Source organism: Capricornis sumatraensis, chromosome 3 (genome assembly GCF_032405125.1).
Source record: "Capricornis sumatraensis isolate serow.1 chromosome 3, serow.2, whole genome shotgun sequence".
In the NCBI taxonomy this organism is placed as follows: Eukaryota; Metazoa; Chordata; class Mammalia; order Artiodactyla; family Bovidae; genus Capricornis; species Capricornis sumatraensis.
In genome coordinates, this window is record NC_091071.1 from 128,258,577 (window position 1) to 128,275,036 (window position 16,460).

General features: G+C 37.1%; 1 pseudogene; it reads right to left on the minus strand.

Annotated features, from left to right (window-relative positions):
- Nucleotides 1-6,255: 6,255 nt before the first annotated feature.
- LOC138077371 (U6 spliceosomal RNA) lies at nt 6,256-6,355 on the minus strand (annotated as a pseudogene).
- Nucleotides 6,356-16,460: the final 10,105 nt, after the last annotated feature.

The following is a 16,460-nucleotide window of genomic DNA, read 5'->3' on the forward strand; positions in this document are numbered from 1 at the left end:
AATGCTTATTTTATTAATGCCAAATCTAACTCCAAATTAAAATCATATGGGATTGACATTGTGTACATATTTCAGATAAACTAATTTTGTTTTTAATATCAAATTCATAAAGAGAGTAATTAAAGCATTTGTTGCCCTTTTCTCCTGGCTTTATATGCATGGACTTAGAAGATAATAATTAAAAAGACTTTGCTTAACTCAAACTCAGACAACATAAAAATATGAAAGTAGATAGACAGATGGGAAATAGATGGATAAACAGATGGCCATATCACTTTAGAAAAATAAAGTGAAAACTTGCTTGTCATTCTAATTAACATTGGACATCGTTCTTTAAACTTGCACCTTGGATCAAAGATAACAGTATAAGCACAAACCATAATACTATAATTTATAACCTTAAACCCTGAACAAGAGCAAGATTTTCACTCCAGATCTTGAACAATTCCAAAGACTGTAGATATAAGTAACTTATATGTATACTGCAGGAAGCATCACACTTCATTATATGCTAATAAGCCAAAGAAATCTAGAATTTCACTTTCCCCATTCAAGACAGAGGCTGAGGGAAGAATACTGGTTTTAAAGGGACTGAAAGAATCAGGTAGAACTGAAAAGTAGAGTTCAAAGTTCATATACTGGGGACCAGACAGTATATGAAAGTAAAGGGAGTAAGGCTGGCCTTTACTCAAAAAAAAAAAAAAAAAATTTAGGTTTATTCTTGTGTTGGATTAGCCTCAGAAAAGAGTCAGAGAAAGAACCACTGGAGTCTAACAGTTAGGGTCAACAGATCCCACTGATGAGTTTTTTCAAGACAGAAAGCGAAAGTCATTAACATACTTCCTCCTAAAATCTGTCAAGATTGGTTCAGAAACTAGACACGGCTGAGATGCAGATAAAGAAAGAGGAGGCACTGTAAGGAAGGAAAAGCTTGAGGCAAAATAAATGAATCTGGTTATATGTAAAAAAAAAAAATAGACATTAAGATATATTAACAGATACAAACTACTACACATAAAATAGATAAGCAACAAGATCCAATTTATAGCAAGGGAACTATATTCAATATTCTGCAATAAACCATAATGGAAGAGAATATGAATCACTTTGTTATACACTGGAAACTAACACATTATAAATCAACTATACTGCAATAAAACTATAAAATAATGACATTAATGCATGTTTGGCTTTATACTGGATCTATACATAAGTCTCAAAATATGGTTCAACAGAGCATATGAGGCCAATATAGAAAACACTGTCATTAATATAGAAGTGTCCTTACTTCTGTGGTCCACCATCGGGTAATAGAACCCACTAAAAAAGTTTGGCAATGACTGTCAATGAAGTCACAATTTGGCCACATGTAGATTTTCCAAGCTTATTTTTTAAAACCATATGTAATATATCCAGGAATATATTACTTGCAGAAACCATACCAAACTTTTCAAGAACAAAGATTGTGTCTAATAATATTTATTTTCTTATCAGCATTATGCAGTATCTGAAAGTGAAGTTGCTCAGTCATGTCTGACTCTTTGCGACCCTGTGGACTGTAGCCCATCAGGTTCCTCTGTCCATGGGATTCTCCAGGCAAGAATACTGGAGTGGGTTGCCATTTCCTATGCAGTATCTAGGACACAATAAATGATCAAAAGGATGAACTGAGAAATATAGCTTGCTTATGTTTTTATTTTATTTTATTTTATGTTAAAAATATAAAATAATTAACAAAGTTTGCTATGTTTATGAGGTATGAAATAACACACCTGTGAAATTTGTTAATAGTCAGCGAGACCATAATGACAGAAAGATACTTTAATTCAAAGAAATTAAATATAAAGCACTGAAAACATGAATAGATAAATGTTGATAGTTTTTCAAAGTAAGAGGTATTAAAATATAATTAGTTATGTATAAAGCCAATATAACTGCCAGAGTGATTAGAGATAGGTTCTGCAATCAAAAAAACCTGCATCTGAAGCCCATGTGCCCCACCTTAATGATTCTGATTATTGGATCTGGGATTTTATTTTACTCTGCTTATAAGTTGGCTGTAACTATTTGATGGGGGGAGCCTGGTGGGCTGCCGTCTATGGGGTCGCACAGAGTCGGGCACGACTGAAGTGACTTAGCAGTAGCAGCAGCAGCAAAAGACATGAGATTTCTGGGTCAGACACAATGGTCTTTATTACTCACAGTACAAAAAGGAGTATAAGTGTCAGCATGCTTGCATGGGCTCTTTTTGCCCCAGTTTCCACAGGGCAACATGATAAACCCACATGGATGCTACATGAGCAACAGGTTTGCATCACAGCTGAAGAACACTGAGTTTGGGGAATCCATGGTTTTTCCGGCAAATCAGTAAACATGTGTGTTCTGTGTTCAAGGCAGGGCAGAGCCATTATCTCATTTCTCAACCTTGAGAAACAAACCTAAAAAATAATATAGCAGTCTGGCAGGTGCAGCAAGATTTATGAGTGCAACAGACCCAAGCAGCACTGTCTCTCCATACACAAATGTTATTCAGATCACTTCCATTCATTTGCTTTCTTTCCTTTTTAATCTGTTTTTGTGATACTTTTCATCAGCATTTTTGCCTATCTCTCCCACAAGAATAAAAACCCTAAAAAAGCATATTTAAAAAAAAGAATTATTGCAGTACAGTTGATTTAGAGCATGTGTTAGTTGCTATGGTACATCAGAGTGAATCAGTTATAATATACATATCCAATCTTTTTAAGACTCTTTTCCCATATATGTCATTACAGAGTATTGAGTTGAGTTCCCTGTGCTATACAGTAGGTCCTTATTAGTTGTTTATTTTATCACTATATATAGTTGTGTGTATATGTCAATCTAAATCTCTCAATTTATCCCCTTCTTAGCCCCTGGTAGCCAGAAGTTCATTTTCTACATCTGTAACTCTATTTCTGTTTTGTAGATAAGTTCATGTGTATCCTTTTTTAGATTCCATATATAAGTGATATCATATATATTTTATTTTGTTCATTATTACATCTCTAGTAGTATGTCTTATTATATTTGCTTTTAAATATATTTGTGATTTAAAATAAATTTTTGTCAGTTTACTAAAAGCTGGCAGTTTTTCTAGATACCAGGAGATAGCAATTAAAAAGTTGGTGAAGGTCCCTACTCTAACTCTCAAATTCTCAAAATCTTTATCAGTAAAGAACAGACTGTAACAGTGCCCTCTTCATGTAGTTTTGAGAGGATTTAATGAATAATACAAGTAAAATATTTAGGGAAATTCCTATCATATAGTAGACATTTATGAATCTTAGCAATTTTTATTAAAACATACTGCTTTTACTACGAATACTTCTTGCATTATACACTTTATAGTTTGAAAAACTACTAAAATATTTGTTTTTTATTTTTAAAGTGAAATGCTGAAACACATAGACTTGTATAGAAAATAATGTAAAGCAAGATTATGTGCTTAGTCATTCATGTCTGACTCTTTGTGACCCATGGACTGTAGCCTGCCAGGCTCCTCTGTCCATGAGGATTCTCCAGGCAAGAATACTGGAGTGGATTGCCATTTCCTCCTCCAGGGGATCTTCCCAACAACTGATGCAATTATCTTACTACATTTTATCAGACTATATTAAATAAAGAAAAAAGGTACAACTAATGAGGCATCCCATCTCTTTCTCTCTTCTCCCTCTCCAGAGTTAAGTATATCATATTCATTTATATCCTTGAACAATCTGAATCGTTTGTTTGTTTTTACATAATATCATCATGCTGGATGTAGCGTTTTACAACTTACAAAAACTTAAATTCAAAAGCCTTTCCTTTAAGATGCCAGTCAAATCTTTCTGTCTGTTTGCTCAATCCCTCATCATGTCTGATTCTTTTGGATCCAATGGACTGTAGCCTCCCAGACTTCTCTGTGCATGGAATTGTCCAGGCAAGAGTACTGGAGTGGGTTGCCATTTCCTACTCCAGAGGATCCTCCGGACTCAGAGATCCAACTCATGTCTTCTGTGTCTCCTGCATTGACAGGTGGATTCTTTACCACTGCACCATCTGGGAAGCCCTAGATCTTTTTGATTCTTCCAAATTATCTCAGTGGCATATTTATAATGAATAAAATTGTGAAATTGTACCTGAATTTGTTTTAAGCAAATTACTTCACCAAATCCTGTACTCTGTGCTTTTAATGTACTTTACTTGAACATATAAAGATTTTCACCAATATATTCATCTTGCATTTAGCAATGATCATGAACACTATGACTTTAAGACCTTGACCTTTAGATAAGATTTTATCTGGAACATTTTTCTTCTTATTGCTAGTTCACACTTCAGGGACTTATTAAAATGTTCTTGCTAATTTTACTTGCAAACTATATTGCTATTACTGGTATTTACTACACTTAACTTTCACCTTTCCAAAAGTAACATTAAGTGTTATTTGCATAAGTTAAAATCATATTTGAATGTGTCCCTGGCTATATTTTTTAAAATCACTTTTCTGTAAATTACATTAGAATAACATTATTGAGGAAAAGTCATTTTGAAAGGCTATTGAAGTGTGTTTTTTCCCCACAAAATTAACTGTTCCTCGTTTTTATTTTAGAGCGGAATCTGGCACCTAAGTAAATTCCTCTCACTTATTGGAGTGCTTTACTTCTTATCAACTACTGTGGCTAGCTGTCTGCTTTGACAAAAGAATGTTGAGTCTCGAAAAAGTAATTCTTAAAGAGAATGGGAAAATATTTCTTTTATCATTTCAAAATTTGGTCTCATGACAGTTTATGAAAAATAAAATACAATCCTCTTCCTTTTTTTAAAGAATTCAAAAAAAAACTTTACCATACACTTATTTTTTTTTTTTAATTTTTATTTTAACTTTATTTTACTTTACAATACTGTATTGGTTTTGCCATACATTGTCATGAATCCACCACGGGTGTACATGCGATCCCAAACATGAACCCCCCTCCCACCTCACTCCCCACAACATCCCTATGGGTCATCCCTGTGCACCAGCCCCAAGCATGCTGTATCCTGCATCGGACATAGACTGGTGATTCGATTTTTACATGATAGTATACATGTTTCAATGCCATTCTCCCAAATCATCCCACCCTTTCCCTCTCCCTCTGAGTCCAAAAGTCCACTATACACATCTGTGTCTTTTTTGCTGTCTTGCATACAGGGTCATCATTGCCATCTTTCTAAATTCCATATATATGTGTTAGTATACTGTATTGGTGTTTTTCTTTCTGGCTTACTTCAGTCTGTATAATCGGCTCCAGTTTCATCCATCTCAACAGAACTGATTCAAATGTATTCTTTTTAATGGCTGAGTAATACTCCATTGTGTATATGTACCACTGCTTTCTTATCCATTCATCTGCTGATGGACATCTAGGTTGTTTCCATGTCCTGGTTATTATAAACAGTGCTGCGATGAACATTGGGGTACATGTGTCTCTTTCAATTCTGGTTTCCTCAGTGTGTATGCCCAGCAGTGGGATTGCTGGGTCATATGTTAGTTCTATTTGCAATTTTTTAAGGAATCTCCACACTGTTCTCCAAAGTGGCTGTACTAGTTTGCATTCCCACCAACAGTGTAGGAGGGTTCCCTTTTCTCCACATCCTCTCCAGCATTTATTGCTTGCAGATTTTTGGATCGCAGACATTCTGACTGGTGTGAAGTGGTACCTCATTGTGGTTTTGATTTGCATTTCTCTGATAATGAGTGATGTTGAGCATCTTCTCATGTGTTTGTTAGCCATCCATATGTCTTCTTTGGAGAAATGTCTATTTAGATCTTTGGCCCATTTTTTGATTGGGTCGTTTATTTTTCTGGAATTGAGCTGCATAAGTTGCTTGTATATTTTTGAGATTAGTTGTTTGTCAGTTGTTTCATTTGCTATTATTTTCTCCCATTCAGAAGGCTGTCTTTACATCTTGCTTATATTTTCCTTTGTTGTGCAGAAGCTTTTAATTTTAATTAGATCCCATTTGTTTATTTTTGCTTTTATTTCCAGAATTCTGGGAGGTGGATCATAAAGGATCCTGCTGTGATTTATGTCGGAGAGTGTTTTGCCTATGTTCTCCTCTAGGAGTTTTATAGTTTCTGGTCTTACATTTAGATCTTTAATCCATTTTGAGTTTATTTTCGTGTGCGGTGTTAGAAAGTGATCTAGTTTCAATCTTTTACAAGTGGTTGACCAGTTTTCCCAGCACCACTTGTTAAAGAGATTGTCTTTAAAAAATATGGAACGCTTCACGAATTTGCATGTCATCCTTGCGCAGGGGCCATGCTAATCTTCTCTGTATCGTTCCAATTATGTGCTGCTGAAGCGAGCACCATACACTTATTTTGAACTACAGTTTTCACTCTATGCTTATACCTTTTCACATTAATTTACTACAAAGTACGACAAAACAGAACATTTCTAATGAACTTAGATAAAAAGGTGATCAACACCATTCTGTGCATGGTTTTTGACACTTTATTTATTATAGTTCCAAAAGAAACACTAAACATATTATCACCCATTTTAATATTAAAAAATAGCTCTCATCTAAATATTTTTCTTGATGAGTTTTTAAATATTTTATTCGCTATAGTTTATTTATAATGTTGTGTTAGTTTCAGGTGTACAGCAAAGTAAATCTGTTATACGTATGTGTGCTTAGTCACTCAGTCATGTCCGACTGTTTGAGTTTCCATGGACTGTAGCCAACCAGGCACCTCTATGTTTGAGGATTCTCCAAGCAAGACTCTGGACTGGGTTGCCAAATACATATATCTAGTCCTTTTTAAAAAAGTTTATTTATTTTAATTGGAGGCTAATTACTTTGCAATATTGTATTGGTTTTGCCATACATCAACACGAATCCACCACGGGTGTACACGTGTTCCCATTTCTGAACCCCTCTCCCACCTCCCTCCCCATACCATCCCTCTGGGTCATCCCAGTGCATCAGCCCCATGCATCCTGTATCCTGCATTGAACCTAGACTGGCAATTCATTTCTTATATGATATTATACATGAGGGAGAGGGTGGGATGATTTGGGAGAATGGCACTGAAACATACCCAGTCCTTTTAAGATTCTCTTCCCATGTAGGTAAACATTCTTGCAGAAAACTACAACTAGAGTCTGCAGCTGAGAGCTAGGCAAGGTTTGGGCTGCCTGTTCCTCAACTTTGGGTAACTACAATATACAACGTACAAAGTGGACACTCCCTGGAGCTGGATTTCTTTCAGTGTCTACAATGAGTTTGTCAAACTTAAGGTTAAAGACACAGCCCTCAATTCAGATATCAACCACAAGTTCAAGAGTCTCCTGAGTCACCCTCATATCTGATCAGTTGACTAAAATTTGGGGGTTCCCATGACCAAACTCAGGTTCAACAATTTATTAGAATGACTCATAGAATTAATAAAAGCAACTTTGTATGCCTTGCGGGGCCTTAGCTTCTCAACAAGGGATTGAACTGAGGTCCCCTGTGATGGAACTCTTGAGTTCAAACCATTGAACACTAGAGAATTCCCACCCATACCTTTCTTATGTATAGTCTCTTCCATTATCAACATCTTCCACCATAGTGGTATACTTGTTACAACTGATGAACCTACAATGACATCATAATCACCCCAAGTCACAAGTTAACATTACAATTTACTCTTGGTGATATACATTCTATTTGTTCAGTTCAGTTGCTCAGTCCTGTCCAACTCTTTACAACCCCATGAACCACAGCACACCAGGCCTCCCTGTCCATCACCAACTCCTGGAGTTTACCCAAACTTTGTCCATTGAGTCGCTGATGCCATCCAACCAACACATCCTCTGTCATCCCCTTCTCCTAGCCTCAATCTTTCCCAGCATCAGGGTCTTTTCAAATGAGTCAGCTTTTCACATCAGGTGGCCAAAGTATTGGAGCTTCAGCTTCAACGTCAGTCCTTCCAGTGAACACCCAGGACTGATCTTCTTTAGGATGGACTGGTTGGATCTCCTTGCAGTCCAAGGGACTCTCAAGAGTCTTCTCCAACACCACAGTTCAAAAGCATCAATTCTTTGGCACTCAGCTTTCTTTATAGTCCAACTCTCACATCCATACATGACCACAGGAAAAACCACAGCCTTGACTAGACAGACTTTTGTTGACAAAGTAATGTCTCTGCTTTTGAATATGCTATCTAGGTTGGTCATAACTTTCCTTCCAAGGAGTAAGTGTGTTTTAATTTCATAGCTGCAATCACCACCTACAATGATTTTGGAGCCCCCAAAAGTAAAGTTAGCCACTGTTTCCACTGTTTCCCCATCTATTTCCCATGAAGTGATGGAACCAGATGCCATGATCTTCGTTTTCTGAATGTTGAGCTTTAAGCCAGCTTTTTCACTCTCCTCTTTCACTTTCATCCAGAGGCTCTTTAATTCTTCTTCACTTTCTGCCATATGGGTGGTATCATCTGCATATCTGAGGTTATTGATATTTCTCCTTGCAATCTTGATTCCAGCTTGTGCTTCCTCCAGCCCAGTGTTTCTCATGATCTACTCTGAATATAAGTTAAATAAGCAGGGTGACAATATACAGCCTTGATGTACTCCTTTTCCCATTCAGAACCAGTCTGTTGTTCCATGTCCAGTTCTAACTATTGTTTCCTGACCTGCATACAGGTTTCTCAAGAGGCAGATCAGATGGTCTGGTATTCCCATCTCTTTCAGAATTTTCCACAGTTTATTGTGATCCACACAGTCAAAAGCTTTGGCATAGTCAATAAAGCAGAAATAGATGTTTTTCTGGAAATCTCTTGCTTTTCCGACGATCCAGTGAATGTTGGCAATTTGATCTCTGGTTCCTCTGCCTTTTCTAAAATCCATACAGTCTATGGATTTAAGCAAATGTATGATATGTATCTTCATAATAGTATCATACAGAATAGTTTCACTGCCCTAAAAGTCCTCTGTCTTTTGTCTATTCATTCCTCTCTCCCCCAGTACCAGGTAATTAGTGGCAGGTAATTAATGGCAACTGCTGAGTTTTTTCCTGTCCCTGTAGTTTTGTCTTTTCCACATGATTTTGTCATGTAGCTGAAAATATACAGTATGTAGCCTTTTCAGATTGGCTTCTTTCACTTAGAAATATGCGTTTAAGGTTTTTTCTGTCTTTTCATTGCTTCATAGCTTATTTCTTTCTGGAGTGGAATAATATTCCATTGTCTGAATGTACCACAATTTATCTGTTCACCTACTGAAGGACATCTTGGTAGTTTCCAAGTTGTGGAAATTACAGATAAAGCTGCTGTAAATATCCATGTGCAGATTTTTGTATGGATATAAGCTTTCAACTTCTCTGGGCAAATACCAAGAAGGACAATTGCTGCTTCATATGGTTAAGTGTATGTTATGTATTGTAAGAACCCTACCAAATTTCTTTCCAAAGTGTCTGTACCATTTTGTATTCCCACTAGCAATGAATGAGAATGAAGTCCAGTTATCAACTGTTTCTTTCATGGATCATGCCTTTGGTGTTGTATGTAAAAAGATGTCACCAAATCCAAAGTTACCTAGATTTTTTTCTTATGGTATTGCCTAGAATTTTTATAGTTTTGCATTTTGCATCTAGGTTTGTGATCCATTTTGAGTTGATTTTTGTAAAGTCTGTGTCTAGATTCAGTTTTTTTTGCATGTAGATAGTCTTCTTAACCTTTAATATACATTTTACTGAGAACAGTGGTTATTAATAATAATAGCTAACATTTATTGATGCTTGCTAATGCTACAGGTACAGGCAGGGTTCTAAGAGCTTTCATGTATTAAACTCATTTAATAGTCATGATAGTCTGTGTGAGATAGGTAATATTATTTACATTTTTACAGAAGAGAAAACTGATTTTCAGGAAACTAAATAGCTTGCTCAAGAATACAGACACAGGCAACTGAAAGAACCAGGTGCTAAAGCCAGGCAGCCTGGTTCCAGAGCACACCTCCTACTCATATACCTACACTTGTAATATGTTATACATATACTTAAGTTATTACAATATTAGATAATAAACACTTTGCTCTAAGATTATAGATCTAAGTTATAACTGGAAACAGTAAAGACAAGTAATTACTCTTGCCCAGAGAAAAAGACAATGTTCTTAAGATAGAGAATGTTTCATAACTCTGTGTATTACATTCAGTTCAGTTTAGTCACTCAGTCGTGTCCAGCTCTTTGTGACCTCTTGGACTGCAGCATGCCAGGCCTCCCTGTCCATCACCAACTCCCAGAGTTTACTCAAACTCATGGTCATCGAGTCAACGATGCCATCCAACCAGCTCATTCTCTGTTTTCCCCTTCTCCTGTTGCCTTCAATCTTTCCCAGCATCAGGGTCCTTTCCAATAAGTCACTTCTTTGCATTAGGTGGCCAAAGTATTGGAGTGTCAGCTTCGGCATCAGTCCTACATTAATGAAATATTTGGATTCCTACTTCTTTGAATCAACATGTATTATATATGCCTTAAATCTGAAGAAGTATATTTCCCGAGATATCAAATGACAAGCGATAAGTGGATATACATCTGATGGAAACATCTGCCCTCATACTTTGTGGACTAATATTTTAAATTGCATGTTAGGATGAATAAATGAACTCATCAAAATTAATTGGAAAGAGTTTGCTTGTATAAAGCAATTGATTAAATATTCAGTTCAGTTCAGTTCAGTTCAGTCGCTCAGTCATGTCCAACTCTTTGTGACCCCATGAATCGCAGCACACCAGGCCTCCCTGTGCATCACCATCTCCCGGAGTTCACTCAGACTCACGTCCATCGAGTCAGTGATGCCATCCAGCCGTCTCATCCTCTGTTGTCCCCTTCTCCTCCTGCCCCCAATCCCTCCCAGCATCAGAGTCTTTTCCAGTGAGTCAACTCTTCACATAAGGTGGCCAAAGCACTGGAGTTTCAGCTTTAGCATCATTCCTTCCAAAGATACCCCAGGGCTGATCTCCTTCAGAATAGACTGGTTGGATCTCCTTGCAGTCCAACGGACTCTCAAGAGTCTTCTCCAACACCACAGTTCAAAAGCATCAATTCTTCGGTGCTCAGCCTTCTTCACAGTCCAACTCTCACATCCATACATGACCACAGGAAACACCATAGCCTTGACTAGATGGACCTTAGTCAGCAAAGTAATGTCTCTGCTTTTGAATATACTATCTAGGTTGGTCATAACTTTTCTTCCAAGGAGTAAGCATCTTTTAATTTCATGGCTGCAGTCACCATCTGCAGTGATTTTGGAGCCCCCAAAAATAAAGTCTGACACTGTTTGCACTGTTTCCCCATCTATTTCCCATGAAGTGATGGGACCGGATGCCCTGATCTTCGTTTTCTGAATGTTGAGCTTTAAGCCAGTTTTTTCGCTCTCCTCTTTCACTTTCATCAAGAGGCTTTTTAGTTCCTCTTCACTTCCTGCCATAAGGGTGGTGTCATCTGAATTATCTGAGGTTATTGCTATTTCTCCCGGCAATCTTGATTCAAGCTTGTGTTTCTCCCAGTCCAGCGTTTCTCATGATGTACTCTGCATAGAAGTTAAATAAGCAGGGTGACAATATACAGCCTTGACGTACTCTTTTTCCTATTTGGAACCAGTCTGTTGTTCCATGTCCAGTTCTAACTGTTGCTTCCTGACCTTCATACAGATTTCTCAAGAGGCAGGTTAGGTGGTCTGGTATTCCCACCTGGGAAATCTATGATATATCTTTATTCACAACCACCAGACATTGGTGACATTTAGGAATGTAATATGCATAGCCTACAATTGCTTCTTAGTGTTTAACAGAGACTTCAGTCTCTCCACAGAGACAATAGAGACTTCAGTCTCTTCACATAGTGTGCCTTCCCCCTGAGGCACAAACTCAGTTTAGATGCTTTAGCTCAGTCACTTTACATTGCTTTGTCTAACTCAGATGTCTACATAACCAGAAAGAATCTACTAATACAAATTTGGCCTTCCAGATAAAATAGTGTAACAACAACCACATGGATTACACCAGCTACACCAGATGGTATAAACCTGTGCTCACATCGTTTGTGCACAGAGACCATTGAAACACACAGCATTGACAGTCTTCATCTATATCCTCTAGAGCAGAGGTTTTCATTCTTCTAATAAAATGCTCAATCTATCATGAAGTTCTGACACATTTTCTTTTAAGACATTTCTTTTATTAACACTAATAATTTCTTTCAATTTTCTGTCATTTGAGTCACTGCCACCCGATCTTCATGATCTGCCCTAAAAGCAGCCCCTAACTTTATCTTTTAACTTCTTCTTCAGCCAAAAGCTATTTCCTAGTGTGTCCTACAATCACACAACACTTTAAAGGTGTAAGAGAGCTTTTAAACCTCATATTTCCCCATCATAAATGTTGCTATTGGATTGCACTAATTCAAAGAGTGTTCTAGTATCACTGGTTCCAGACTGGAGAGTTTTCTGGGCTGTTTTTGGCAGAAATGGTGACACCAGATGCTAAAAGGCTAGTGTTCAGAAGCTGGACATTTGATCATTTGATGCTATAAGGAAACTGCTGTGTATCAGACTCAGGGTGTGAATATCCTGCCATGTGCCACAACATCCAAATAGGGAAAAAATAAATAATATTCAATAATCATCTTGGAAGCAACCATACACTTTAAATAAAATTAAATGTAGATTCACAGATAGAAAAAACTGTTGTTAAGATTTTTTTTCAAGTAGTATACCTATAAAGTGGAAATTTACAAAGCTAAATTTTAGGTTGAACTATAAGAAATTGCTTTTTGAGTAAGTAAAAAATGACCAAATATTGGCGATTTTATATGACTGTGCTTAATACACAGGTTGTAAAATATAATAACCCTAAATTTTATTGAGAATAGTAAGAAACATTGTTATACAAGCAGATGACAAAAATAGCAAGACAGCCTTTAATGTCTCATCATCTATCTCATTTATCTGAATAAAATGTCGTGCATTACCTTAATTTTCATACATTGCTTACATCTCACACTCTCCAGAAAACTGTCACACAGCAGATTAAAAAGTGGCAATATAAATCACAACTTTTCTCTCTGATACCATGGTTTTCAAACACTATGCTGACAAATGATGAGAGTATTATGAACTCTTCAGTTCAGTAATCCAATATTCCACCAGTAATTAGCAAAAGCGGTAGGAAATAAAACACATTCTGAAATAAATGCCAAGGTTAAAAATATTGCTTCTAAGTCTATAAACTTATTACATGCTATTACAAAGTGCCAACAGTTTTCCATTCCTGGTAATTTTATTTTACTTTAAATCGATTGGAATTACTAAACTAAATCTATGTCTCTGAGAACTCAGCATAGGAAAAAGAAGTCAGATTAAACACTATATGGTCAGCAATCTCATACAGTATAATTATTTTTTTCTTATCATTTTAAGCTCTTTACTCAAATCCACATGTATTTAAGGAACACATTATTTTCAAAGCACTGCATGCATGCTATGAATAAACAAATATTAGAAGATTTCTTCCCTCAAAGAGTTTACATTCTAGTTTTATAGACAGGATATGAACCCATATGTGGTGTTTTAAAATAAATTCACTTTCAATGACATGTTAAGATAGCAAAAGAAAAGAGGTGTCACAAGGCTGTATATAATTGTCAGATGTATGTAGTATGCTCAGTCACTGAGTCGTGTCCAACTCTTTACGACCCCATGGACTCTAGCCTACCAGGCTTCTCTATCCATGGGATTTCCTAGGCAAGAATTTGGAGTGGGTTGCCATTTCCTTCTCCAGGGATCTTCCTGACCCAGGTATCTAACCTGTGTCTCCTTCAGCTCCTGCATCGCAAGTGGATTCTTCACCACTAGAGCCACCAAATTGTAATTAACATTAGAATTCAAAAGAGGGAATGATCTTTTCAGATGCTGCCCAGAAAAGATTTATGGCTAAAGTGGGATTTGTTCTTCCATTAAGAGATCGCTGGTGTTTAGGAGATGGAAAGTGGAGAAAGATTACTTTCATTCTAGATGCCATGGGCTTGGACTGGGTAGATATCAGAAATGAAAGTACACAGAAATAGTCATTCCAAACTGGTTTCTAATTACACATCAACACTACTTTTAAGTTCACTAATGCATCTTGTCACACTTTATCCATTGTGAAACTTTATTTCTCACTTTTGTCATCAACTTGTTTATTAAAAATTCTTTGACATCTTCTCAGAATTCCAATTGGTAGCATTTAATTTAGGTTCCCCAGAAAAAAACACACTCCAGTAAATTGATAGCAGCTGCCTGGCATGGCTACAAAATTAAGTCCCACACATTTGGGGACAAGAAAGTTCTGTCATTCACTCCAATATTTCAAAATTTAGAAGTCTCTCTAAATTTGGAATAGCTTACATTTACAGTTCTATCAAAAATTATTATAAGTTTTATCCACTCTGAATTCATAAAGAAATATGAGCAAAAAGTTGAATGAAAAGAAACTAAGACACTGTCTTCCCACTTTTTGTATTTTCATTTGCTGCCCCCAACCATAACTAGTGACCCTACATTCAGGGACCAATTCTGACAAAAGACAGGATGGCTATGAACTGACTTCTTCCATGGATTTTGGAATGATGCTGAATGCTTCATTGCCTTCCATTCAGAATGATTCTAGGCCGATTTACCAGAAATCAATATATCGGAAATTCAATATCCCAAAGGAACAATATGCCAATGATTAATTTCTCTTCTTTGTCAAAATTAGCAATATACTGGAAAGTCCCTTTTTTTTTTGCACTCCATAAAGGTTTGTGGCATTCATCCTGAATGTACAGTGTTTACCTAGATTTTTAACTTACGAGAAGATGGTTCAGTTCAGTTCAGTTGTTCCATCGTGTCTGACACTTTGTGATCCCATGAACCGTACATGCCAGGCATCCCTGTCCATCACCAACTCCCGGAGTTTACCCAAACTTATGTCCATTGAGTCGGTGATCCAATCCAACCATCACATCCTCTGTTGTCCCCTTCTCTTCCTGCCCTCAATCTTTCCCAGCATCAAGGTCTTTTCAAATGAGTCAGCTCTTGGCATCAAGTGGCCAAAGTATTGGAATTTCAGCTTCAACATCAGTCTTTCCAGTGAATACCCAGGACTGATCTTTAGGATGGATTGGTTGCATCTCCTTGCAGTCCAAGGGACTCTCAAGAGTCTTCTCCAACACCACCGTTCAAAAACATCAATTCTTCGGCACTCAGCTTTCTTTATAGTCCAACTCTTACATCCATACACAACTACTGGAAAAACCATAGCCATAAATAGATGGACCATTGTTGACAAAGTAATGTCTCTGCTTTCGAATACGCTGTCTAGGTTGGTCATAACTTTCTTTCCAAGGAGTAAGCGTCTTTTAATTTCATGGCTGCAATCACCATCTACAGTGATTTTGGAGCCCCCAAAAATAGTCAGCCACTGTTTCCACTGTTTCCCCATCTATTTGCCATGAAGTGATGGGACCGGACGCCATGATCTTCGTTTTCTGAATGTTGAGCTTTAAGCCAAGTTTTTCACTCTCCTCTTTCACTTTCATCAAGAGACTCTTTAGTTCTTCTTCACTTTCTGCCATATGGGTGGTGTCATCTTCATATCAGAGGTTATTGATATTTCTCTTGGCAATCTTGATTCCAGCTTGTGCTTCATCCAGCCCAGCATTTCTCATGATGTACTCTGCATATAAGTTAAATAAGCAGGATGACAATATACAGCCTTGATGTACTCTTTTTTCTGTTTGGAACCAGTCTGTTTTTCCATGTCCAGTTCTAACTGTTGCTTCCTGACCTGCATACAGGTTTCTCAAGAGGCAGATTAGGTGATCTGGTATTCCCATCTCTTGAAGAATTTTCCACAGTTTAGTGATCCACACAGTCAAAGGCTTTGGCATAGTCAATAAAGCAGAAGTAGATGTTTTTTCTGGAACTCTCTTGCTTTTTCCATGATCCAGCAGATGTTGGCAATTTCATCTCTGGTTCCTCTGTCTTTTCTAAAACCAGCTTGAACATCTGGAAGTTCACGGTTCAGATATTGCTGAAGCCTGGCTTGGAGAATTTTGAGCATTACTTTACTAGCGTGGGAGATGAGTGCAATTGTATGGTAGTTTGAGCATTCCTTGGTATTGTCTTTCTTTGGGATTGGAATGAAAACTGACTTTTCCAGTCCTGTGGCCACTGCTTAGTTTTCCAAATTTGCTGACATACTGAGTGCAACATCACTTTCACAGCATCATATTTGAAGATTTGAAAGAGTTCAACTGGAATTCCATCACCTCCACTAGCTTTGTTCTTAGTGATTCTTCCATATCCAAGGCCAAGCTTTCCTGTTACTCCAGGTGTTTCTTGACTTCCTACTTTTGCATTCCAGTTCCTTATAATGAAAAGGACATCTTTTTGCTGTTTA